This window comes from Uranotaenia lowii, chromosome 2, assembly GCF_029784155.1.
Source record: "Uranotaenia lowii strain MFRU-FL chromosome 2, ASM2978415v1, whole genome shotgun sequence".
Taxonomy (NCBI): domain Eukaryota; kingdom Metazoa; phylum Arthropoda; class Insecta; order Diptera; family Culicidae; genus Uranotaenia; species Uranotaenia lowii.
The window spans coordinates 325076196-325101689 of NC_073692.1; the positions used below are offsets into that span (position 1 = coordinate 325076196).

At 34.9% G+C, this 25494-nt stretch overlaps 1 protein-coding gene across 2 annotated transcripts in view; it reads right to left on the minus strand.

The window, feature by feature from the left end:
- Positions 1-25494, minus strand: part of LOC129748098 (beta-1,4-glucuronyltransferase 1) — a 118004-nt gene that overhangs the window by 69454 nt on the left and 23056 nt on the right. The window lies entirely within an intron of this gene.

Here is a 25494-nt window from a genome sequence, read left to right on the forward strand (position 1 = left end):
TACCTTTCATCATGTATTTATGTCATAACACCAAACGATAGCATTTTGTAAAAAACCGCCATGGAAGCCGAACGGAGAGATCAAATTGTGCACAGTTTTCTTGAAAATCCATTGTTGTCGGCATCGAAGCTAGCTAAACAGCTTAAAATGCCCAGAAATACCGTATGGCGTGTTATCAAGCAGTACAAGGAAACATTGACGACGGCTCGAAAGCCGCATTCGAAGCGTCGGAGTGGAACTGTCGACCGGAAACTGCGTGGGAAAGTCATCAAGGCCGTCAAGAGGAATCCCAATCTTTCAGACCGCGATTTGGCCAATAAGTTCCAGGCCGCTCACAGTACGGTGCGACGAAATCGTCTCCGGGAAGAAATAAGGTCATTCTGAGCCAGCAAACAGCCAAATCGGACGCTGAAGCAGAACAATGTGGCCAGAACCGGTGCTCGAAAGCTGTTCGACCAAGTGCTGACCAAGTTCGACGGATGTATTCTGATGGACGATGAGACCTACGTGAAGGCAGACTTTGGGCAAATCCCAGGTCAAAAATTTTATTTGGCGACGGCTCGGGGGGATGTTCCTGCAAAATTTAAGTTCGTGTTTGCGGATAAATTCGCCCGCAAGTACATGATTTGGCAGGGGATATGCAGTTGTGGACAGAAAACCAAAGTCTTTCTCACTGACAAGATAATGACATCAGAAGTCTACAAAAAAGAGTGCCTACAGAAACGGATTCTGTCGTTTATTCGTGCCCACGACCGTCCAGTAATGTTTTGGCCGGACCTCGCAAGCTGCCATTACAGCAAAACGGTTATGGAATGGTACGCAACGAACGGGGTCAGCGTAATACCGAAGGACCACAACCCCCCAAACTGCCCCCAGTTCCGGCCGATAGAGAAATACTGGGCAATCACGAAGCGGAGGCTTAAGGCAAAGGGAAAACTTGTTAGGAACATGACTCAAATGAAGAACTGGTGGAATCAAATCGCCAAAACAGTGGACGAAAAGGGTGTGCGCCGCCTAATGTGCCGTATTACGGGAAAAGTACGAGAATTTCTTCGAAAAAGCAATGAATAATTTTTTTAATTTTTTTTTATGAAAGAGTAAAGAAAATGCTACATTTGTATGAAAAACAAATTATGAATTCGTTAATAAATGACTGAACTACACGCAATTGTTTGTGTTCCAATATTAAATGAAGCAGACTTTAATGCTGAGTTAACCAATAGTGACGCGGATGATATAAATGTCGTAGTTGTATATTTTAGCTTAATTAGAATAATAAAACAAATATTTTGGGAATTGAATTTTTTTCTGGAGCCAAAGAAACTCTGTCAATTGCAGTTGGGACTATTTCAAGTTGCAGAATACCGGAATGGATTGAACTGAAAGATGAGTTTCAAATACTTGAAGTTTGGTACACTAATTGATATCGAAATATTATGGAAAAGAATCAGGATGAAGCTATACGGAAATAAAGATTTGTACTTTATCAAAATAAATTTAGAAAACTAAATTTAACTCAAAAAAGTAATTTACTTAAACACTTATGCATCTTCTAGAATATGGTACCTAACTTTGATCGTTTAAATTAATCAGAAATATATTACAAAAATTAAATCAATGTATGGAATGTTTTGTTGTTTTGAAAAATCTTTGAGAGTTTCATTCAATAAAATAATTTTGTCCTAAAAATTTGGGGGTTGAGAATTAATATCGCCTGAATTTAAATGAACAGCATTACTTATATCTAGATTCATAAAATTTAGAACAATTTCTCCATATTTTGTCAACATAACTTTAAGCACAGATAATTCCCCAAATTTGAAAAATCTTGTCATCAACGCACGTTATCTCAAAACACTTCTTGTAAAACTTCCTTATTAAGCTGAAAGAATAATAGAAAATCCATCGGCATCATATATTCATGAACTTTATATTCAGCGTTTGCCGATCCCACACATAATGCAAAAATACCCAAACAGAAACTGGATTAAGATTTAAAAAAAATGTTTTTTTTCAAAATCAATTTCTTATGAACATCAGATGTCCTGGTATCTTTTAGTGAATGAAAAAAAAAACAATGTTCGCGGAGAAACAATTTCGCTTCGGCTCAGGTTCATCAATGTTTTGTGAATTTTGTCCTCAAGTTATTGAGGACATTGGACATAAAATTTCGGTGTGTCCTCTAATACGAAATTGCTGGTGGTTGACTATAAGTTAAATCAAGATTATTAATCAAAGTCGTTTGCGTAATTTTGGATTCAATGAATTAAAGTTCCCTGAGCTGAGCACTTTGGTTAGAATAATTTTTAAATTTAACTGTGATTTGTGAAGGCAATCCCTACGTAGCTTCTTCAGCTATTACAAGTGCTTCTTTAAAATATGAATGTAGAAAACCCAAGGAAGGATTTGGTTAACACGTTTGTCGCCACGCTCATTTTCATAGATCTACTAGCAGGGCCTAAGGAAATTCTCGTAGCGAGAAAATTAAGAGGGAGAATCCTAGATTGGCAACGTGTGGCAAAACTGAGCGCCTATTTTGAGTAAGTGAGCGTCACACGTTTTTGATGTGACGGAGCCTCCCAGGAAATACACCCGTCACACGAATATAGGTCTCATGACGAAGAACGTTTTAATAATACGTCTAAAACGAAGTATATGCTTGCCTGCGGATCCGAGACCGACCGAGCCCGTCTGTCCAGTTATAACAAGGTCACGATCGACAGGCGACGAGCTGGATATAGTCAAAGATTTTGCCTATTTCGGCTCACTGGTGATCGCAGTCAATGACTCCAGCCGTGAGATCCGGTGACAAATGATCAGCGGAAGTCGTGCCTACTATGGACTCCAAAAGCAATTGCGGTCGAGAAGACTTAGCCCTCGCACAAAGTGTAATCTGTACACGACGTTCATTAGACCGGTTACCCTCTACGGGCACGGGACGCGGATATTGCTCAAGGAGGACTTGCGCACAGTCGGTGTATTCGAGGGACGAGCTTTAAGACGCATCTTTTGCAGCGTGCAGGAAAACGGAGTGTGGAGGCGAAGGATGAACCACGAACTCGAGCGACTCTACGACAAACCCAGGGCCCAGAAGGTGGCAAAGTCTGAATACGCTGGGCAGGGCATGTTGCGAGAATGCCGGACGAATGTCCTGCAAAACAGATGTTCGCTGAAAATCCGGTAGGAACGAGACGAGCAGGGGCGCAACGAGCGAGGTGGTTAGACCAAGTTGAGCGTGATCTGGCGTTTGTGGGATGCACGAGAAGTTGGAAAACGGTTGCGAGATTATCGGTGGCTCCAGCTGCTCCTAACGGTGGTCTAACGACGACAAACTCAGGATCGTGCCTCGACGTCAGAAGCTCCTGCTGTGGCAGGGAATCGCTTAAACGACAACGGATAGCATGACATGGTCTTGAGTCATCCTAGGAAGCACCAAAAAAGGAATCAATAACCACGTCAGACACGATAGGGTCGTGTATTGTAATCGACAGCATTCGTTGCGGTCATTCGTGGCGATCTGCAGTCCGTCTCCAGGATCTGTGGCATGCCAATATCAAAATCTATAGTGGCTTTTCGGGATCCAATCAGCACGTGTGTGTTAAAGGCGGTCACCGAGTAAACTGTGTTAGCGATGTTTGTTAGCCGTACACGGCATGGCCTGAATTCATTCTCCTGTGTCGTCGAATTCAACTATGGCATCGAAGTGATGTCGGTAGTACGAACTGTATCAATTCTGCTGCTACATGGGCGACATTTTCGTTGGCATTCACTTCGAAGGCAACGGCATAAACAAGATTGGTGGTTGATAGTGAAGGTGACAAAAGGAAAATGCTGTAAGTACACACATATCATAAAAATTTATTGAGAAATGTATCGAGGAAGTCTGGTTAAATTGTTGCCAAATTATAAAACAAATTTCTAACTTAAATTTTACTGAGTATTTTATTTTGTAATTTGAAACTTATTAACTTTTACGTAGCATGTCAGTTACAATTACCTTTTACTTCAGGTTAAGGAAAACTTTAAACTGTTCGGTGCATTTCACACCATCCCATCCTAACAGGCAGTGATTTAATTTTGCCATTTACGTTCATAGAAATCGTGGCATCTATCCCATCCGGTTTGGTTCGGTTATGGAATATCTGCCGGAGCCATCACCAGCAAAAGGATCCTGATGAAGCCCGAGACAGCCTTAGACAAAAAGATGACATTTGTTGATTATATCTCCATCAATATAGACACACACACATCGCTTTTATGCCCTCTTCCGCTGACTCTCTCCCTTTCCTTCTGAGACTGTGTGTGTGCGCCGGGGAAAAGTTGTTTCAGCTTGATTGAATAAGAGCTTTCATCTTGTTCGTGTCGTTGACGTTGGCTAAGCTTGATTTAGCTTGGCTGCAAGGAAAAAGGGGATCCGGGAAGTTGGTCGGCACCGAAAAACGGCAGATTGACCTCGATAAATGAAGTTGAGTTAAGTTGATGGCAAGTGTGAGGAGAGTTTGCCTGGTTTATGTCCAAACGGGGCCATTTTCTTTAGATGGATTCCGATTCAATTGTCTTCATCAGGCATGTCAATTGACCAATCGAGTTAAGATAGGGAAAAAGATGCACATTGAGTGGTTTCCTTGGTTTGCTGGCACTTATGACGAGGCCGCATTTCTCGAGTTTTCTAAATGAGAATTCTTGGAGCCATTGTATTGTGCTGGTGGAGCCGAACAATTATGGGAAGAAATATGCGGAAGGAACTCTCTTGAAGAAATCTTCAATAGGAATGAGAAGAACTTTTCGTTATGAATCGTGAAATATATTATCTTCTGTTCTTTTATCCTGAAGATTCAAATATTTTGCATTTCGTTTACAAATTTTGAGCTGTTGAAAAAATCATTTCTGATTCACATAACCTTCAAAGAATGTCAAATCCTTCACCACTTCTTGTAATGAACAGATGCTCCCGGGTGCTAAATTGGTTTGTTTAGCACACACTTATTTCGACAGTGAAGAAACCTTCCGAAAGTGAAAGCTAACATTATCGGTTTGAAAAATGAGACCACCAAAATCGGAAAACAATGCATCGGCCAAATCTCGGTTGCCCTTTTTTGGCGCAAACCGAAAAATTTCCAAGAAATTGACACGGTTAAAAGATGGTTGAGTCGAAGGAAAATACAATATGGAAAGGACCAGGAAAAAGCATTCGCTCATAAAATCTAACATTTTACGACAATTCATTGTTTGGTTTTAGGGACGACTTTCTCATCCGAAACCGGGACAGCTTCGAACGAAGGACGTTTTTTCTTCGTCCCAGGGGGAAAACGGGCTGTTCAAGTAGTTGGAACCGCAGCTGCCGAAACTGCTCTTTGCTCGAGTATCTGCGGTATTCATTAGAAAGACATTTATTGCTTGGTTTGACTTGGCTTCCACGTTATGCTTTAAGGACTTCGTGATCAGTTAAGAAGGGTGTGGGTATTTTTACGATCGGCAACTTTGGTTTCATCTTTCGTTTTTTAGGAGAAAATTCACTTATTGGCACTGACGAGGCCGCAGTACTACAAAGTAATATTTTGAGCATGTCCAGATTTTTGTTTAAGAAAATGATTTTTGGAGTATCTTACTAAATAAATGTACCTAAATATGTACGAAGAATGTTCGCAATTTCCTTTAAAAAAACTACTCAGGAGTTTCTTTATATATAAAAGGTCATAACTATTTCTTGACATTTTTTCAACTTGATTTGATTTAACGTTTTAGATTATCATTAGGGTAATCCGAATATTTTTCCAAATAACAGCAAAATTTCAAATGTGCTGAGCATTCGACTCACGGATAATTTGCAAACTTTAAAAGAATTATGAAATCAATGTAATTTTTTTATATAGCCATAACAATTTCAAACAACAATGAAAAGCATGCCTGAAAGATTTTTAATTATGAATTGATCTCAATGGGAGAGCATTTTTTTTTTCACCCCACCCAACACACAACATTAAATCAACCTTTACTCTATGAAGGTCTCCAGATTTTAATTGTATTGAAAAACCTTATTTGTCGCCAATTCCAACGAATAAAAGATCCTTATTTCAATTTTATTTATTGCGTACGACATTCAAAAAGAAGTAATTCAACGTTTTAGTTTTAATCGTGACGGAAACTTTGCCGAAGTAGTTGACTACATCAAACCTTACTTGACACCATTTTGGAACTAATGTACCACAAAATGGGTAATTCAGGTCAGCTTCTGGACAATTTCCGTATTTTTTTATTAAAATGCTGTTCATGTAGAAGATCACAAAAAATTTGAATATTACTTTTGTTCCTCCCTTCAAGTTTGGTGAATAGGGACAGTTGCTTATTTATTAAGAAATTTATTTATTTAGAAACTGTTCTACAATAAAAAAATGCGTTCACTTCAGCTTGCATCATTTTAGAAAAACAAATAAGTGGACAGTTTTTCATATTGCAGATATTATTTTATTTTTCCAATCCCCAGTAAAAACCTTTAAAGATGTTGATAGTGGTGCCTATCTCCATGCACAAAAAAACTCAGGAACATTTGGATTTTTATTTCTTGACTTCATACGAAAGCTAAAAGCCCTTTTCTTCTAGGACCATTTAAAAGTAAGTTTTGAATCAATTGATACTATTTGAAGTGCTGCTTAATAACACTTGTTATTGTACGAAATATGGCAATATTTTTACGTCAAAAATAATTATTTTTCAAATTGATTCCCGCAACATAAAGTAAATCAAATTAACACTTCCATTTACGCAATAACGGTTGGCCTGCAAGCAGAATAAAATAATGTGTGGATTGTTTGATAACTGGTTCACAACAATTTTTCCTATTTCTGTCCCGATTAGCCTACATGTCTCAACTAACCTAGGGTTGCCATCCGTCCCGCAAAAGCGGGACATGTCCCGCTTTTTTGTTGAATATCCCGCTGTCCCGCTTTTTCCTCTAAATGTCCCGCTTTTTTTTCTTGGGAAATTTATACAAAGTTCACTTACTTAAACTGGAAGAAATTAAACTTTAGTCTCAATTTGAATTCATTGGTTCAACACAGAAAATCTCTCAAATACGTCTTTTCTCAAAATAAACAGTCTTTTTCATAGTTTATATAAGACAATACTGAATTACTCTAAAGTTCTTAGCATAACAGTAACATTCTGATTCAGTTATGCTTTCTTGGAGCACGTTCAACCAATGTATGAAGAACATATTGTTTAGGTTGCTTCCAAATAATTTTAGATTATTTTAATTTTTTAGCCGGAATCTTAATCAAATCGTCTTATATTATACACTATCTTTTTCGACTCGATTGTTCAAAATATATTAAAATAGAAGCTTTCTTGAGTTTTCAATTTTTTAAACACATAACAAAACAAACAAAATTTTATACAAGTTAAACAAAAGTTTTTTTACGCGGTATTAAAACCGCCGTTAACATGCACGACTTGAAATACTTTCCCTCAAAATACGTGTTCATTTGTATGAACCGTGTAAAATAACGGCGCATATGGTGAAAACCGTGTTAATAGAAGTCATGTAAGAAAAACTAAGTGTAGTGTACATTCTATGAACAACTTTGGCTAATGGTATATGTATACAATTAAGCTTTTTAAAGAGTGTCCCGCTTTTTTCGGCTATGTCCCGCTTTTTTTTCGTGAAATGTCCCGCTTTTTTCTGAAAGTATCTGGCAAACCTAAATTAACCTAATATTAGGTGCTCAAATTTGAAAAAAATCCCGCAGAAAAATATTCTTACTGAGAGAATGGACATAAGTTTATAAAGACTTGCAGAAAACGACCAGTTTATGTCTGCTCATGACTTTGATTTAAACGTGATAAGTCCTAATGATGCCCCTCTTTCCCTAGAATTCGATGATATTCTTCTAGATGAATGGATTCTAAAGATGTTGCGAGACAAATATTGAGACTCACAATATATTAAAAAAATGCCAAATTATCTCAAACTTAGGAACCTGTTAAAATGCTCCGGAGCCATCAATTTATCGGCCATTTAGTTTAATTCCATCGTTAGGTAAACTTTTTGAAAGAACAATTTTGAAGGGAATAGTGGTTTCATTAAAAAGAATCCATTTTTTTCTGATATAAAATTTTGAATTAGATATGGACATTACATACATCTACTTTTGAGTGTCGATAAGATAAAAGCTAGAAAATCTGAAAGTTTTTCAACTGGCGTTGCTCTTCTATATATTGAAAAAGTGTTCGACAGGTTTGTTTAAAATTTCCTACATTCTCCTACATCTTTCTAAGGTGATTCAAAATTGAATGTCTAGCCGAAATACACAAGAAAGCTTTCAAAATTTAAGCTCTGAAAAGATAGAAAAGGAGTTGATGTTCCTCAGGGCAGTATATTTTAGAAAATTTCATAAATTTTTTTCACTTCTGATATTTCTGACGTTTCAGAAGGAAGTTGCAAAACATAACATGTGGATGAAGCTGTGCTTTCAGCCAAATGTCGAGTTACACTGGTGGTACGCATATGGTAGACATAAAATTCAAATTCTTTTTAGAACTTTTTAAGAATCTGGAAAACATTATTCAATTGGTGCAGGAAGATGTTTGTGATTGATTGAGATTCAAAAAATTTTGTAAGAATTTAAAAATCTGTTAAAATAATCACTATTTGAAAAAACAACTTTTTGCAAAAAAAAAAGATTTATGCAATTTTTCTGCATACTTTCTTCGATATCTCACACATACATTAAAATATAGTATCAAAAATAACATGAGCTTATTTCTTTTAATCTCAAGAATATTTTTTGCGAAAACTTTACTCATAAATATTCACGTCTTTCACCTGCGACTCACATTTGAGGCCCTTGGAGCCAAAGGGGTATAAGTTAAAATTGCCAGGATACCAGCATTTCCGGGATATTTAAATCAAAATTTGAGAAAAGTCTGGTACAGCCTGGTTACCCAGATTTTGCCCGGGTTTATTCCCTTCATTTGCCAAATCAAACAAAAAAAAAAACAAATAGTGTTGTAATTTTTTTTCATTTATGCATCCAAACAATCATGAAAAGTTTTTAAGAAGCCTTAAATACGATCGAAAATCTGTCAAAAAGTTTTGATTGAGAAAAAATTTCAAATTTTTTTGCTTGAATTTTTTGAGTAATTTCTGTGTTTTGGCCAAATTTGCCCGGATTTTTGCCCGGATTTTTGGTCGACAATTTTGAAATCAAGTGTCAGGAGTTTTCCTGTTTTTTTTTTTGAAAAATCCCAGAGTTTTCCGGTCTGGGCAAATGCTGAAAAATTCTTGCAATTTCAGTATACGCGCATAAAAGCTTCCTTCGAACTACTTAAGGTTATTGTGTTTGGGAATTTCTCAAATATAAATTTGATTTTTTTTTCGAACAAAAAAGTTTTTAAACGATATTTTTTATAAATCTGAAAAATTACGAAAAATAGTTAAAAATATGAAAAACCGTTTGGTATTATAAACTCAAAATTGATCATTTTGGAACTTATACTGAACCTCTTTGGCTCCGAGGGTCTCATTTGATCGGAATCATACTTAGAAAAAAAAACACATTGAATATATCGAAATTAAATGTAAAAAAAATAATCTCTTAACTCTCGCAAAACAGCAAATTCAGGTTGTAATTGAGGCATAAGAAGCTCATCTATTGAAACTTATATATAATTAGTAATAACTGTTTCGTGTATCATGAAATAATGAAATTTTGAAGCTTAGTTATATTGAAAAACTTGTTTTTGAAACTGATCATCTTATTTTCATTTGAAACCTTATCAAAGTTTGAAATCATGGTATATCATACAAACAGCACTTTTTTGCATCTTAGTTGAAAAATAGAAAAGTAAAACAGTCAATTCTTATGAAATACTTTTGCTAGGTATGTTTTATATCAGAGGTGAGCAGCCTTTTGAAGTAACTGGCCAATTTGAATTCAAAACCTTTTCGGCGGGAACCAGCCGAAACTTAAAAAAGATTCTTCACTAAATCCTGATCATTTTTAAATTATTTAAATTTTTTTAATAGATTTGATAGTCATTCTTACAAACAAAAACATATATATTTTTTAAATTTCTAATAAAAACAAAAAAAAATGTAAAGGTTTTTCTATACTTATTTTAAAGGTTGAACCGATTTCATTGAAAACGTTCTTTTCGTCATCACTTCAATTTAAAAGTTTTTTGGAGCAAAAACACAGCGATAACTTACACTGCGAAAAGTATATTTTGAGGAAATCACTGTCTGAGCCATGAACACGTTGGATCGTCATTGAAATTAAGACTTAAAATCTTTTTCTTTCTACCAAATTTCGCAAAGTTTTTTTTTATAAATTTAATATTGTTCTAGAAGACCCAGTTTTTTTTTCTTCAAACGGTGAAAATTGCTTTTAAAATTGAAGTTCCGTATAAGATCATTGCATTGATTATAGTGTTATGAGCATGGTTGGCAAACTTGCAGCTTAATTCATAAATTCAAAGAAAATTGTTTTAAAAACTTTTTCAAAGTAACAGTTTACATTCTTGATTTCAATTAAATTTTTACAGATTTGATGAGTTTTTTTAATCTAATTAAGATAACCCTGGAGTAGGATTTCTGTAGATGATTCATGTAAAACCTATGACTACTTGCTAATTTTAGAATAACATCACTCAACTTATCGATGTTTGCCATGATTTTGTCCATGAATTTTCTGAAAATAGCATCGCAGATAATCATCACAAACTATTTCGTTCGCAGGTGCTGTTTCTGTAGAGAATTCAGAATTTTTGTATGAGGCTTTGAAGTTGAGTCATGTTGACAAGAAATCTTAAATATTTCACACTGTCTTTATTATTCAATTTACCTCATTTTCGTCAACATCCAGCAACAAAAACATTTAACTGGTTAATAGTTTTATTTTTTTTTTTCAGTTGGATTTCATCTTATTTCTATAAAATTTAATCGTCTCGTCATTTTCAAAGAAGATCTTGATCATTTTGACAGTTTGACAAATTTGAAACTTTCTTCGGAAAATTCAAAAGTTTCCCTTTTTGTGACGTTCATTCACCCATTTGCGACTGTTTTTTTAATCGCTTTTCAAAACAACTCCGTTGGATATAAACCAATTTTTTTTTCTGCTTAATAAATAATAGCTTCAAAATGTTTTTTGCATATTGCGAACCAACAAAACCATAAATTTTTTATTAATAATTTGGTAAAAGTTGTGAAAATTCACGTGTTAAATCTGTAGCCTTACGATTTTTGGTTTGCTCTCCCAACCCGTTTTAATGGATTGGAATTTTTAAGTGGTCATTAAATAATTTGGAAAACATGTAATCGGACCAAAAAAACCTCAAATATTACGTTTTGCCAATTGATAATATTCTCTATAAGGGAGATAAGGGCATAATGGCCACCTTAAGGAGAACGCTTATTAAACCATAGAGAACAGCTAAAATATGTGAAATACATCATTGTTTCGTGTTCAAACACTAAAATTGTCTATTGCCCAATTGGTTGTAACTTGAAAAAGTAAATAAAAACGTTCAAAAATGCATTTGAAAATGTTATGCCAAAAGTTGAAACCAGTCACTGTAGGGGCATAATGAGAACTCCCTCTGTGTCAGTATAAGCACCATTAATCGGGGCACGATGAACGTTTTCTGCTGGGGAATCTAGCAACGAATTCAACTAGATCAAGTCAACTGAATAATAGAGCTACACAGCTACAGTAGACTCGAGTTCGATTCCTGGTGAAGGTTTTTTTTATTTACCATTAATGATCGATGCATTTTGCACTAAACGGTGAAGCGTATTAGATCCATCAAACAAAGCAATAGCAAAATAATCTAGGTGGTTGAACAATTAAAAAAATTCACACACATTCATGCATTATGTTGCAAGGGCTTTGTTTGGCGGGTGATGTTACTAGCTGTATAATGTAACAATCAATAAAATCAATCATGAATGGTATTTGAAAAAAAAAAACCACCTCGAACGGGAATCGAACTCGATTCTTTCGATTACCTCACCGACACCTTACCAATACGCCAAATCGTCAGATGAAACAAGTCAAACTGTAGCTCTATTATTCAGTTAACTTCATCGAGTTGAATTCGCTGCAAGATTATACGGCAGAAAACGCTCATCGTGCCCTGATTGAAAGTGCTTCGTACGCCCCGAGTCAACAAATTTAAGTAAAAACGCGTTTTAAAATTGATTATAGTGAAAAATCAATAATTTTATGATGGTAAAAATTGAGAAAAAATGTGTAAATCATGTTGCAGTGCGTACGTTTTAGATCTAGATGATTTAAAGGTCATAAAAGCTTATTTCGTGGCGCTCAAAAAATGTAATATTTTCGTCACTTGAGAACCTAGCTGGTAATTTTTTTTAATATTTATGTAAAGATAATAAGAATCTTTTCTGGAGAAAACTTAAAAACTATAGGTAGTACGAAATAAATCCTCATGAAAATTTGTTTAAGAAAATATGTACTGTTGTAGAAAAGAGGAGTGCTTATGATATTTCGGGTGCTCGTTAAGCCCTTATCTGCCTTACCTTTAAAAGAAAACAATAAATGATTAAAATGCTAGATAAAAGTTTACAATCTGTGCAATTGTGGGGCAAATGCAATTGCAAATAAGAAAAATGCATATTTCATCAAATTACTGCAAAGTTTTCTTTTAGGTTGGTATGGACCAGTATATTTAATGATTAAAAATCTATTGTAGAAAAAACATCAATTTCAATTTGAGAAAATCTTCGCGAGCCGCATAAACATTGTTGCTGCGAGTTGCTCATGCTTGTTTTTTTTTGACGTTTTACAGCATATTCAAGAAAAAAAAGTTTTTGACTGTCATAATGACAAGGTAAAATTTAATCAACTATAACAGTTGTGATTTAGATGATTATGGAATCAAACTGGAATTTTGTTTCGAACTTACAGAAACATTGTTCTCAAAAACTCCTTTGATTACATTTAATTTTTTTTTTTTGTTTACTTGTGAACTTCCAAGCAATAGTAATTTTTTTGCATACAAGCTTTCGTGCAATAAATTTCAATTTATTAGGTATTTTCTCGCATCACTTTTTACTATCCCTCTCCACGCGGTGTTCCGAGTGAGAGAAGAAGGATTAGAAATTTGTTCCAGCCTAACTTAAACCTTAAAATTATCCACCATTTTCTTAAAGTTATGCTTTCGAATTTATTTTATACATGGCGACCCGCATTTTTTTTTTAGATGGAATGATACAATTCTCTCACAGCGTTAATATTTCAATCCTTTCAATTACATCTCGATAGAAAATCCAGTATAAATTGTTTAAACTTTTTCGTTTAAATTTCATGAGAAATTTTGAAATATGAACTAATACACTAAAGAATTTTATAGACATAGTATAACATTTTAGTCTAATGCATTTTTTGACTCAAACATTAGGGCCATATCTAGTGCTTTTCCCCGTAATGACCAAAGCCCATTCATAGCGAAAGCTATCAATTCCAGTGTAGCAAATGGAAAGAAAAAATAGTGATCAATAACATTCGGCTTAATGTATGAGCTCGCGGTATCTATCGAAAGACGACAACGGTGTTGATGAGCATTTTGCCGAGACAGAGCCGAGCGGTTATTTGAAACATTTTCATCAGTCAGCTAAACGCATTTTCCTGGTAATGTTCGTTATCAGCTTCGAATGAATGCGATTGCAGTCGAATGAACTGGCACGCCACAGCGATATTCCGATGATGGAGAATTAATGATGGTGCATTCGGAAAAGTGTGGCAATGATGATAAATAACGATCCGAGCAAAGGGACCCTGCCATGATAATAAATCTTACTACCGATTTTATACCCACCCTTTGGTGCACTAAAAGTGCGAGGGTGGGGTCTTTTTCGTGAGGAAGTGTGTATTTACTTCCCTTCTTTCGTGACCGAAAACACAACTCAATCAAAACGCTGCGCTCTTTAGTGAGCATTAAAGTGAGTCGTCTAGTGAATCATGAAGGAGGAGGAGGAAGGGAGTGAAAAAGAATTCAAGGGAAGGAGCCATTTTCGGAGGCACCATCTCGGAAACCGATCAAGCTCATCACCGAAGACATCAGCAAAGAAGCCCGGACTAAAGAGCATCGAAGCTGCTGCCGAAAAGACAAAGGAATAAAACCACTGAAATGTGCTTTTCCGACGCTTCTGCTGCTGTAAAACCCAAGCAAGTGTGTAAACATTGGCAGTTTGGCAATCTTTTGATGATTTTTTATGGCAAAATGCTTTCACTTCCGATGTTGTAAAACGGGTTTGCGATCACGAACGCAGAAACTTTTATCGTACTTAGTTCTTGAAATTCAAAAACTCTTTAACGTATTGATTTAGTGGCCCCTCAAAGCTTTTTAAAAGTGTTCCCAAGTCCCAAGTTTAACCATTTAAAGTTGACACATGTCCAAATATTTCTTATTCAATAGGCTATGTAAGCATATTTTGTGTATCTTCAAAGCATTCTTTTGTGTTTATTATTCTGAAGCAGATATCAAAATAAAACTATATAAGAATGCCCAACAAGACAGCTATAAAAAATCTTTATTTAGAACTCATTAAAATCTTTGAATTCAATTACACCTGAATCATGATGGCCTCCTGATGAACCTTAAATATGTTCTACAATAAGAAACCAAGATGATTGTTATCTAATTTGCGCTATCAAAATTGCGCAAAATAAATTAGTTGCTACCTTACAAGATGCGTATAATGAAAGAAGGTTTTTAAAACACTTAGCAACTTTAAAACGAGCAAATATCGCCCATACAACCATGAAAAAAAAACAAAAATCATGTGTATTATTAAAAAAAAATGAAGACTCCAAACTCTCCGGAATTTTAACGCAAAAAGATTGGGCTACTCAATAAGCGCATCGAGATATATATTTGTATGGAGATATACATATATGGAAATTTTTATCCATATGAATTATTCCAGAAAATTTTAATAACTTGAATGAGAAATTCAATTTTATTGTTAGGTTTTTGCAAACCTGAGATGAAGCTTAGAATTTCATGAAAAAAGTTTTAACAATTTTAAAATAATACTGCTAAATTCAATGAAGAGTTTCTAAAAATTGCAGGATTTGCTTGTTAGCATTTTCAAAAATTTAACAATATGTTTTCGCATAGGTTCTATAAATCAATAAATCCATTGGCTGTGCCAAGCAGTTTTTTTTATTTTTATTTTACGGTTACTCAGTATTAAAATAAGCATTAAAAGACGCAAAAACTCGGAAAGCTTTAGTCATGTGAGTGGATTTTGGTTATCAAGCTGTACCTTAGTCATTAAAATTTAATTTACTACACTACTTTTTTTGTCCATTTTACGCATACAGTATTGGTCAACAAGATTCAAACGTTCAAGTGTTTAATATACACTGCCGGCCAAAAGTTTAGGATCATCCACTAAAAACATGCAAATTTTGATTGTTCATATCTCAGCCGTCTAAGGACATATTGCAAATCTTCTGATCTAATTTGAAGATAATGAGCAATAGCTATTTCGGAGGTATTTAATGTTTTAGTTTTGTACCTTAAACTTAACCTTAAGTTACATAGAACATTTTCAAAAAATCGCACTCAATATTCAAAGCCGATCATCTCGGGATAGAGTGGACCAAATTTCAAAATTTGAGTTGCATTAGAATCCTTATTCTCTGCTTTTTAAATCACAATAAAAAATTTGATCGAAAATTTAAGAATGTACTTTAAAAAAAATGTTTTCGTCCGAAAGTTTGGGATCACCCCTTAGTATGGTGTATCGGCCAAAAGTTTGGGATCATTTTTTGAAAACATGCAAATTGATCTCATTCATATCTTCTCATCTAACATTGTATTGCAAATCTGAAGGGTTCATTTGAAAGCTTAGGAATGGTTGTTTTTTCATAAATTGATTCGAAAATTATATTTTAAGGTAATAACCATAAAAAATTCAGAATCATAAGTGTGAACATTCAAAAAACAATTATTTTAAAGTGCATTTTTTATGGTTATTACTTTAAAATATAATTTTTGAATAATACTTTGCTCAGCAAAGTTGAAGTGCACAAAAATTCTTATCTTTTGATGGCATTGGTATCAAAAATATTTAACGCCAAAGCATGGATCAAGTGGAATCTGGACGCATTAAAAAGGGCCTATCTCGGAGCTATGTAAACGAAATAAAAATGTTTTGCAATCAAAATGTAGGGTTTTTATTGCACTTTAAAGCAAAAATAATTTAAAAAAATATTCCGATGTTGTTTTGATGTAATTTCGAACTATTCGTCGAGTACCACTCATCATAGTTTGGACACCCTATTCGCAGACCTCAGCGGCCATTTTGTTCCACAATCTCTTCATCCCTGTTGCTTCCCGAGTCGTCCTACCATTCTTCTTCATCTTCTGCTTGACAATTACCCAAAATTTTTCGATAGAGCGGAATTGAGGGCAGTTGGGTGGGTTGATGTCATTTTCGACTAAATCCACCCGTTGGCCCAATACCACTGTAGAACCTCCTAGCTGTAGTGGCAGGTTGCCAAATCTGGCGAAAACTTTACTGGTCCTTTGTGAGGTCTAATGTACGAAAAAAATACGTTATTCGGGCACTTCTCATTGTACATTTCGGAGTCCATGGTCTTGTTTTTCACAAAAACCACGGTTTTTCGTCCGCAGCTGCATATACCTTGCCAGATCAAAAACTTTCTTGCAAACTTATCGACAAAAACGAATTTAAATTTGCCGGGGATATCACCCTGACCAGTGGCTTTGTAAAATATTTGGAATATTTGGAGCAATTTTGTTTTCATATTTTTCCTTTTCAATTCGTTTTAAAAGTCGCGATTCGTTGATCTACGTGATGTTAACAATCAATTGTGTTATTTATGAGTGAAGTTTTCGGTCTACGATCAACCTTCGATCATTAAATTAGTGTTGTGATTTATTGTCAGTGATTGCAAAAAGAATACCTCTACCACCTCCCTCCGCACAAATTTTTCGGATTTTTTCAATCTGCTTTTGTGTGCAACATTGAAGCATCTACTCGCAGTAATCCCGTTCCACTACATAGCCTACCGAAAGGCGTTTTTCACGTTATCCAAACACCGCAACTATGGAAAAAAGTTGTGCAATGTGCTCTCTGGCTGTTACTGGCATCGACACTGTGGTCTGTCGCGGATATTGTGGCAACATATTTCACATGACGTGTTCTGGTGTGTCACACGCTATGATGGGTTTCTTCACGACTCACCGGAAAAAAAAACCTTTATTGGATGTGTGACAATTGCGCAAAGTTATTTGATAACTCCTATATCCGATCCTAAACGAGTCAGGTGGACCAAAAATCGCCTATGTCAGCTCTAACGGGTGCTATTAACAGCCTGTGTACGGAAATAACCACGGTTGCAATGAAGTCTTTCTCGTCGGTCTTGTCTCCGAATCTCAATCGGTGGCCATCGTTTGGGGAGACCACGAGGGCAAGCATCCCCGAGATAAACAATAACGTCAGTCAAAAATCAGCAGAATGTCAATTCTGGTCTAGACAACTTAGGCTGAACGATATACCTGTGTCTGTCTGTGAGAAACCTATCAATCAGTTCTGGCATTATTTATCGCGCCTCCAACCTTACGTTACAAATGAGTCCATTTCTGCAACGGTGAAAGCAAACCGAATGGCCGAATTCTCAATTTAGCCTACGTCAATAATCCGGATTACGTCGAGCTTATTGGTCCACCCGTACTGTTAGCAGACTTCTTTAAAAGTGTATTCCGTACCGCCTCTCCTTCATCACATCCTGAAGATTTCACTTCGTGCCAACGTACGACGTGATCGTTCCGAACTTTCGTTTCTCTACCGTAGATGTATTGACAGCACTTAATAGTTTAGACACTACTAAAGGTCCTGGAGTTGATGGACTAACACCATTTTTCGTAAAAAGTTTGTTCGGAAGCGCTGACTGCACCAATTACGCTTATTTTCAACCGTTCGCTAGCTGAGGGTACGTTCCCGTCAGCATGGAAGACTGCTAAAATGGTACCAATTCACAAGGCAGGAAGTATCCAACTACTATCCAACTTGTTGAAAACTATCGTGGAATTTCGATACTTTGTGTTCTCGGAAAGGTCTTTAAAACGCTCGTCCATCGGTTTTTGAGCAACGCTGCAAAACCATTGAACAGCGAATTTCAACATGGCTTCGTTGAGCGACGTTCAGCGACAAATCTAATGGATTATACTAACTCACTGTTCTCTGCAGTTGAATCTCGTCGCCAGGTAGACTCCATTTATGTAGATTTTTCAAAAACGTTCGATCTAATTCCACTTACCCTTAAGTTAAGGAAGTAACAGCACTGGAACAGGAATCAATCGCAACACATGCACCGGGTACACACGCTGGCACCCAGACAGCATGGTCAGCGATATTGAACTCCAAGTTCAAGTAAAGAGGTTCCCGTTCCCACCAGACGGCAGCGAAGACGACACCAGCCACGCGAATTGTCGCTCGGTGCGAATTAGGGAAAACGCCAGGGAACGAAAGGTTTACTATAGAGACAATAAATCATTACTGTTCAGACCGCGAAGCCGTGTAGTTCGTAGTTTAGTTTTTTAAAAACGAAAATTCCCGTCTCAATAATTTAACTCTTATAATTGACAAACTCTTACATCTGGGCTTTCCGAGGTGGATAGTTGAATGGTGAATTCGTACCTGTCAGACCGCAAAGCATTCGTTCAAGTGAATCACGAAGCCTCAGCGCTATCCACCATCACCTCAGGGGTGCCTCAAGGGAGCGTGCTAGGTCCGCTAATTTTAATCCTGTTCATCAACGACCTCGCAAACCGATTAAAATCTGGGAAACTATTCTTCGCGGACGATCTCAAAATCTTCCGAATGATAGCTTCCATCGTAGATTGTCCTGCCTTGTAAAATGATATCGATCAGCTGCCTTCAATCAAATTTAGCTAGGCGATTGGATTGTCCTTGAGCGGGTTAGTTCTATTCGTGACTTAGGTGTGGTAGTTGATAGCAAACTTACATTCAACGAACATGTTTCGCTAACTGCAGCCAAAGCATTTACTGTCCTGAGCTTCATTCGTCGCAACGCAGCATTTTTCACTGACGTTTATGCTCTCAAATCTTTATACTGCTCATTGGTGCGTAGTGTACTTGAGTACGCAGCGCCAGTTTGGGGACCGTATCACGTCACACATGCCCTCAAACTAGAAAGAGCCCAAAAATACTTCATACAGTTCACCCTTCGCCAGCTTCCTTGGACTAATCCTGCTGAGCTGTCACTGTATCCTTCACGCTGCCTATTTATTGGCTTAGAAATGCTTTCGGCTAGACGCCTTAGATTACAGCGAATATTTATATTTGACCATTTTACAAATCGTATCAATTGCTCAGCTTTGCTATCAAATATCAATATTAACACCCCTTCCCGTAATCTCCGAAACCATGTTGGGTTTGTGTTACCATTTAACAGGACAAGCTATGTATACAACAATCCACTCAGTACTTGTATTCGAGCTTTTAATGTTGTTTTTGAATTGTATGACTTTAATATAAGTAAGGATGGCTTTGTGAATAGAATTAAGGATTAAGTTTAAGATTCAGTCTGTACGAATAATTTCGATGACGAAGAATAAATAAACAAATAAGTAATTGCAGAAATTTTTGGTTTTGTCCGAATAAAAAATTACATTTTTTCTACCAATAATTTTTTTAAAGAAAAGGCGTTATAGTGCTGCATACATTTAGGGGTAAAAATACTACAAAAAAACCTACTAGGTGAAATCATCAAAATCAATGTTTGGAAGGATGATCTTTTGAAATAAGCAAACACGTGATTAAGAACAATCATATTCCAGCATATGGAAAGGAGGTTTGAAAGATGAATCTCTGATTTGCATTTTCTTGCATCTTACCTAAGACAGGTAACTTAACTATAAAAATATTTATCAAAAAAAATGTGGCGATTGTCCGAAAAATATTTTTACACCAACAGTGTTGGTATAGGATAATAAAGGCAATATAAAGTGTGTAGGTATCATTTAGCCAATCAGTCATATTTGGTTAAGTTCTTCGGGGCATCGAAAAATGTAAAAATTTGTACATTTATTGCTCGATTTTTTAAATTTTCTATGAGTTTCAAAAAATTTTAATAACCATTTCACAATGTGAGAAACTATGTCATCATCATTTTGTTATTATTAAATGATAACTGTATTTCATTATATTAAAATGAAAATTGAATAAGTGTTGTGTGATACAATGTTTGCATCTAACCCTGCTGTTGCATGATGACCCGTTTGACGGTTATTTAAATCTGAGTTGGCATTTTAGCAAATTCATAGAAACTAAGAAGAATTATTATTTTTAAAGGTGATAAAACTACTAGGTGGACAGGTCATGCCCTTTAAAAATGATAATTTTACTTAGTTTCTATAAATTTGCTGAAATTCATAGCACAAATTAAAATTAAAAAGATTTCAGCGGCAATCAAAGTAACATAGCCCAATTCATTTAGAGAACAAATTTAAAAAGAAAAGATTTTCAATGTTTCGTAAGAAACCCATCCAAGGATGTTGGACTGTTGTTATTCTTCTTCTTTCTCTTCTTCTTACATCAACATGGCCAAAACATGTAGGCATCCTGGAAAATGGAAGACTTGCGTCTTTCATTTTTCTTTTCAGCGTATTATCTGTTACATATTATCATGCATTGCAGATTCTACTACGGCCAGGCCAACCATGTGATGAAAACCGCGAAAGATACAGGAACAAGGGAGGAATGAAGCGTGGAGATCCCTACCAAACGCTTCATATGATATTTTGCTAAAATTTAACACTATTGTATGTTTGGTAATTGGGATAAATCTGGGACGAATAAGGGTTAAAATAGTAATTTTAAAAAGAAACGATCTCACCAAACTCCAAAAGTTCCTGCTGGTGCTATCTCCCTATTTTTCCTGGTTCCGATCATATTCAAATTGGTTGCATTCACATGTTTTCACCATCACTGTTCCCTCAGTTTCAACCACCTAAGATCAACTGCCAATTGATTGTTCGCTTTTACCTTAGACTCTGTTTTAAAAAAAAACAAATACGAACCGATAGTAAATGTTGCTCAGACCTCCAGTTTGTTTTTTCGTTCTTCTACTCGGAGAAATCTACATGAGCATTTAACGAAAACAAAAATTTTAACGGAAATACCCTAATCGATTGATGCACAATCACAAGATCATCAAAATTGTTGGACTGTTGTTATTCTTGTATCTTAAAACGTCATTTAACCAGAATAAGTTTTCCAAGGTATACATATATGAATATACTCTAATGTTACACTTAAATAACACCAATTATAATAAGAATCATCCAAATAATGAATTTCAAATAAAATTTTCATTGAAAAATAAGGTTTTCAGAAAATCTAATTCACTGATCTTTCCAGGTGTTCAATTTTTTTATGTTTCAGAATAGCAATAACCTTGATAAAAAATTTTAAAAAAAAATTTTTAGTACAACATTGCAATTCCTTTTGCACGAGAATAATTTTACAGATGAAAATTTATAAATATTGACTGCAAATCTTCAAAAAAAGAAAGCCTATGGGGACTCACCGACCAAATATTTCAACTTTGGCTGGAAATTGCTATATTTTCATTTTTGAAAAACATACAGAGCAACTTTTTTTTTAATATCTACTATAACCACACCGTGTAATCTCGTTGTTTATCTTTTAGAACAGGGTCCTTCATTTTAGTGAAAACTTCACATTTAATTTTATCTTTTGGTTTTGTGGCTATTTTCTATTTTTTTAAGTGAATATTAAAATAAGTATTGCAATTTTCATGTTAGTAAATTTGAAGTTTTTGGTTTTAATAAAAGTTTTAAGACATCTGATGATGGGTGAAGCAAAGTATCCCGAAACGTCAATTGAACAGTCAGACAGTCAAGCAGCGTTACAAGCTCTTAAAGCTCCAATGTGCAGCTCAAAACTAGTATGGGATTGTATTAATGCTTTAAATCAATTATCAATACAAAATCAGGTGAACCTTTATTGGGTTCCAGGTCACCGCGGCATAGAAGGAAATAACAAAGCGGATATATTGGCTAGGAGAGGATCGGAAGGGCCAATGACCGGGTCGGAACCTTTCTGTGGAGTATCAACTTGAGCACTTAACAATGAACTAAAAACTTGAGAAAATTTAAAAATAAAATTCAAATGGCTTGTAGCTATTGGTGCTAGGCAATCAAAAAGATTCATAAAGCCCGATTCAAAGAAAACTCGCGAACTTTTGAGCCTGTCGAAAAGTGATCTGAAAACATTTACAGACCTTTTAACAGGGCATTGTCCATGCAAATACCACCTTAACAAAATTGGCAAACTTAGTAATGATATGTGCCGGTTCTGTAAAACTGAAGAAGAAACTGCAGAGTACTTAATGTGTGACTGTTGATATCTTATGACACATCGACTAAAAGTTCTTGGTAAGCAAATCCTAACGCCCGATGATATTTGGATGATGAAGGCCAGTAAGGTGGTGGGATTCGACGTAATCAGACAAATAGTAAATTGAGTTACTCCACAATAGATCAAATAAATTTGTCGCAGTGGATTTGCTCATACAAAAAAACCCGATTTAATACACTTTACAGTGGATTGTAGCCTTTCTTACAGTCTAAAAATTATATTTGGATACACATGACACAAATTAATAAATAAATGATAGATTTATAAATTCTGAGTAATGATTAAAGTATTTCGAACGTAGTAAATCCTAAATGAATTTAAGAAATTAGGATTCAAAATTTTTTATAGGATGAATGTATATTAAAATAATTATAATTTTCACATAAATAATAACATAATTGTAAACTAATTGAAAAATTTTTAATAATTGAATTCTGGTATATCTTGTATGATCCCGTTTCTATGACATTATGATCTTATATCTATAAAATAGAAGAGGTCTAAAAAAGTATAATTTTTAAAATAGATGCCTAACCATGTGTTTCAAACAATTTAACCTCTCAAGTAAAGGAAGCGAATAAATGGAAAAAAATTAAGTAAATTTACAACTGCTAGACTTAAATACGATGCTTCAGCGTAGATTAGGTACAATAATCTATCGAATTAACTCCAGATATTAAACATTATGACAACTTTGAAATGTCAATATTTTCAATTTTGTCAATTATATCTATTTTATCATTTTTTTCAATTTTGTCAATTCTATTAGTTTAGTCAATTTTGTGAATTTTGTCAATTTTATAAATTTTGTAAATTTTGTAAATTTTGTAAATTTTGTAAATTTTGTAAATTTTGTAAATTTTGTAAATTTTGTAAATTTTGTAAAGTTTGTAAATTTTGTAAATTTTGTAAATTTTGTCCATTTTGCCCATTTGGATAGTTTTGTCAATTTTGTGAATTAAGTCAATCTAGGCTATTTTGTCAATTTAGCCTAGGTAGTCAATTCAGTAAATTTAGTAAATTCAGTCAATTTAGTCAGTTAAATCAATTTTGTCAATTGTTTAAATTTGGACAATTTTGCAATTTTGTCAATTTTGTCAATTTCGCAACTTTGTCAACATAGTTTTTTTTTTCATTTTTGTCGTATAGTTAATTTAGCCCAGTTTTTAGCATACCTTTTAGGGGCATTCTTACTAGTATACAAGTAAGAATGCCCCTGATAGGTATACTTAAAACTTTGATTTCTATGTTGATTCATTTTTGTAAAGGGCGAAAGCTGTTTCGAGAAAATTGCGTTGAAAGTAATTAGGTTTAAACTGTAGGTCTACAAACGGTACTTTCTCACGCAGCTGACAATTCGATTGTTAACATTTGGCCGCACGCCCTTTTGAAAAAAAAATGATACCACTGCTGCTCTCATGCTGGGTAGGGAACATAGAATCTTATTGGAAGGAAATAATGGGATACTGGGTATGCCAACGAATGACGCGCAACGTAATGTCGATTTTTGAAAAGGGCACATTTTTTGCCATACTTGCAAAATTTGTCAGGTTTGTAAAATTTATCAAGTTTGTGAATGTTGTCATTTTATTTGTATTTTTTTATCAATTTTGTCAACTTTGCAAGTTTGGTCCAATTTGTAATTTTTGACGATTTTAACAATCATGTCATTTTTGTAGTTATAGACTTTTATTTAATTTTTTGTAAATTATGTCAGTTTTGTAGATTTATTTAATTTTTTTCTATATTTATTCCGTCAATTTTGCATATAAAGTTTGTACATGTTGTCAATTATGTAAATTTGTTCCACTTTGTAATTTAAGAAAATTTAAACAATTATGTCATTTTTGTTGTAATTGACCATTTAGACATTTTTGTCAATTATGTCGGTTTTGTAAATGTGTTTGGTAAATCGTCTAGCGCTGGATTGCATCTGAATTTTTGGATTTTAATCTGAATTCGGAAACTCACTATTAGACCCGATTTTTATAAATTGAGTTCAAAATCAGAAATACTTTAAAGTCCAGGGAATTCAACATCTTGAAATTAACGCGTCTGTGCAAAAAAATCACTTAAAACTTTTAAACAGTTGATAAAATTAATTTGGGTGAAACTTTTTATTGATGTATTTTCGTTGGAACAGGTTGGAACGTGAAATTACGCCAATTTAAAATGGATTTAAAATCGATTTTTCAAATAGGATTTGATTAGATGTTCTGAAATTTCAAAAGCGTTTTTTTTTTGTTCCGGGCTAACTGATAGATTCGCCCTTATGAAATGTTACGCTAGGTTTGTTTTCATTTGGCGGGTTCGCCCTTTTTCAAACTAACTACAAAATTATCTGACAGATACCCGTTTGCCTCGTACTATCGAAGCCCGCCATCGCTGCAGAAAAATGTGGTGATGAACCTTACACCCATCGATTGAACTCGGCAAGTTTTTGGTCGTACCCCTTTATGAAAATTCATATTACCATAATATGAATTTAGAGCTTCAGCTCTAATTTTTACGAAACCGGCTCGGTTAGCACTGAACTGGTGCTAAAACTAAATTTAAATTTATTTCTAGATGTTGTATTATTCTTGTCTACTCCTTCCTCCCGCTCGTTTTGTCGTCATGAAGACATCATGAGTGGGAGTGGAGGTTGTAATTTTTCCCACTAAACACAGCGAGCATGCCCATCGTGTATATGACGTCATGTATAATTTGACGTCATATATACGATAATCTTGATTTTAGTGATTGCTGGTTGTGGCTAGCAGGCCAAATTGACACGTTTTTGGAGTGATGATTTGATGATAATTACTATGAAAAAAATTTTTCAAACTATTTTGTTAATTTTTCTTTCTTTTATAGATCAAAGAAGAAAAAAAACAAATTTTTTGAGATAAAAATCATTTTTGTTGTACTGCCCAGTTTCGCAAAAATGTGCAAAAAAAAGTTTACAAAAAATCACACCAATACACACAAATACACAGACATCGTCTGAACTCGACGAGCTGATTCGATAGGTACCTATAAAGGTATATCTA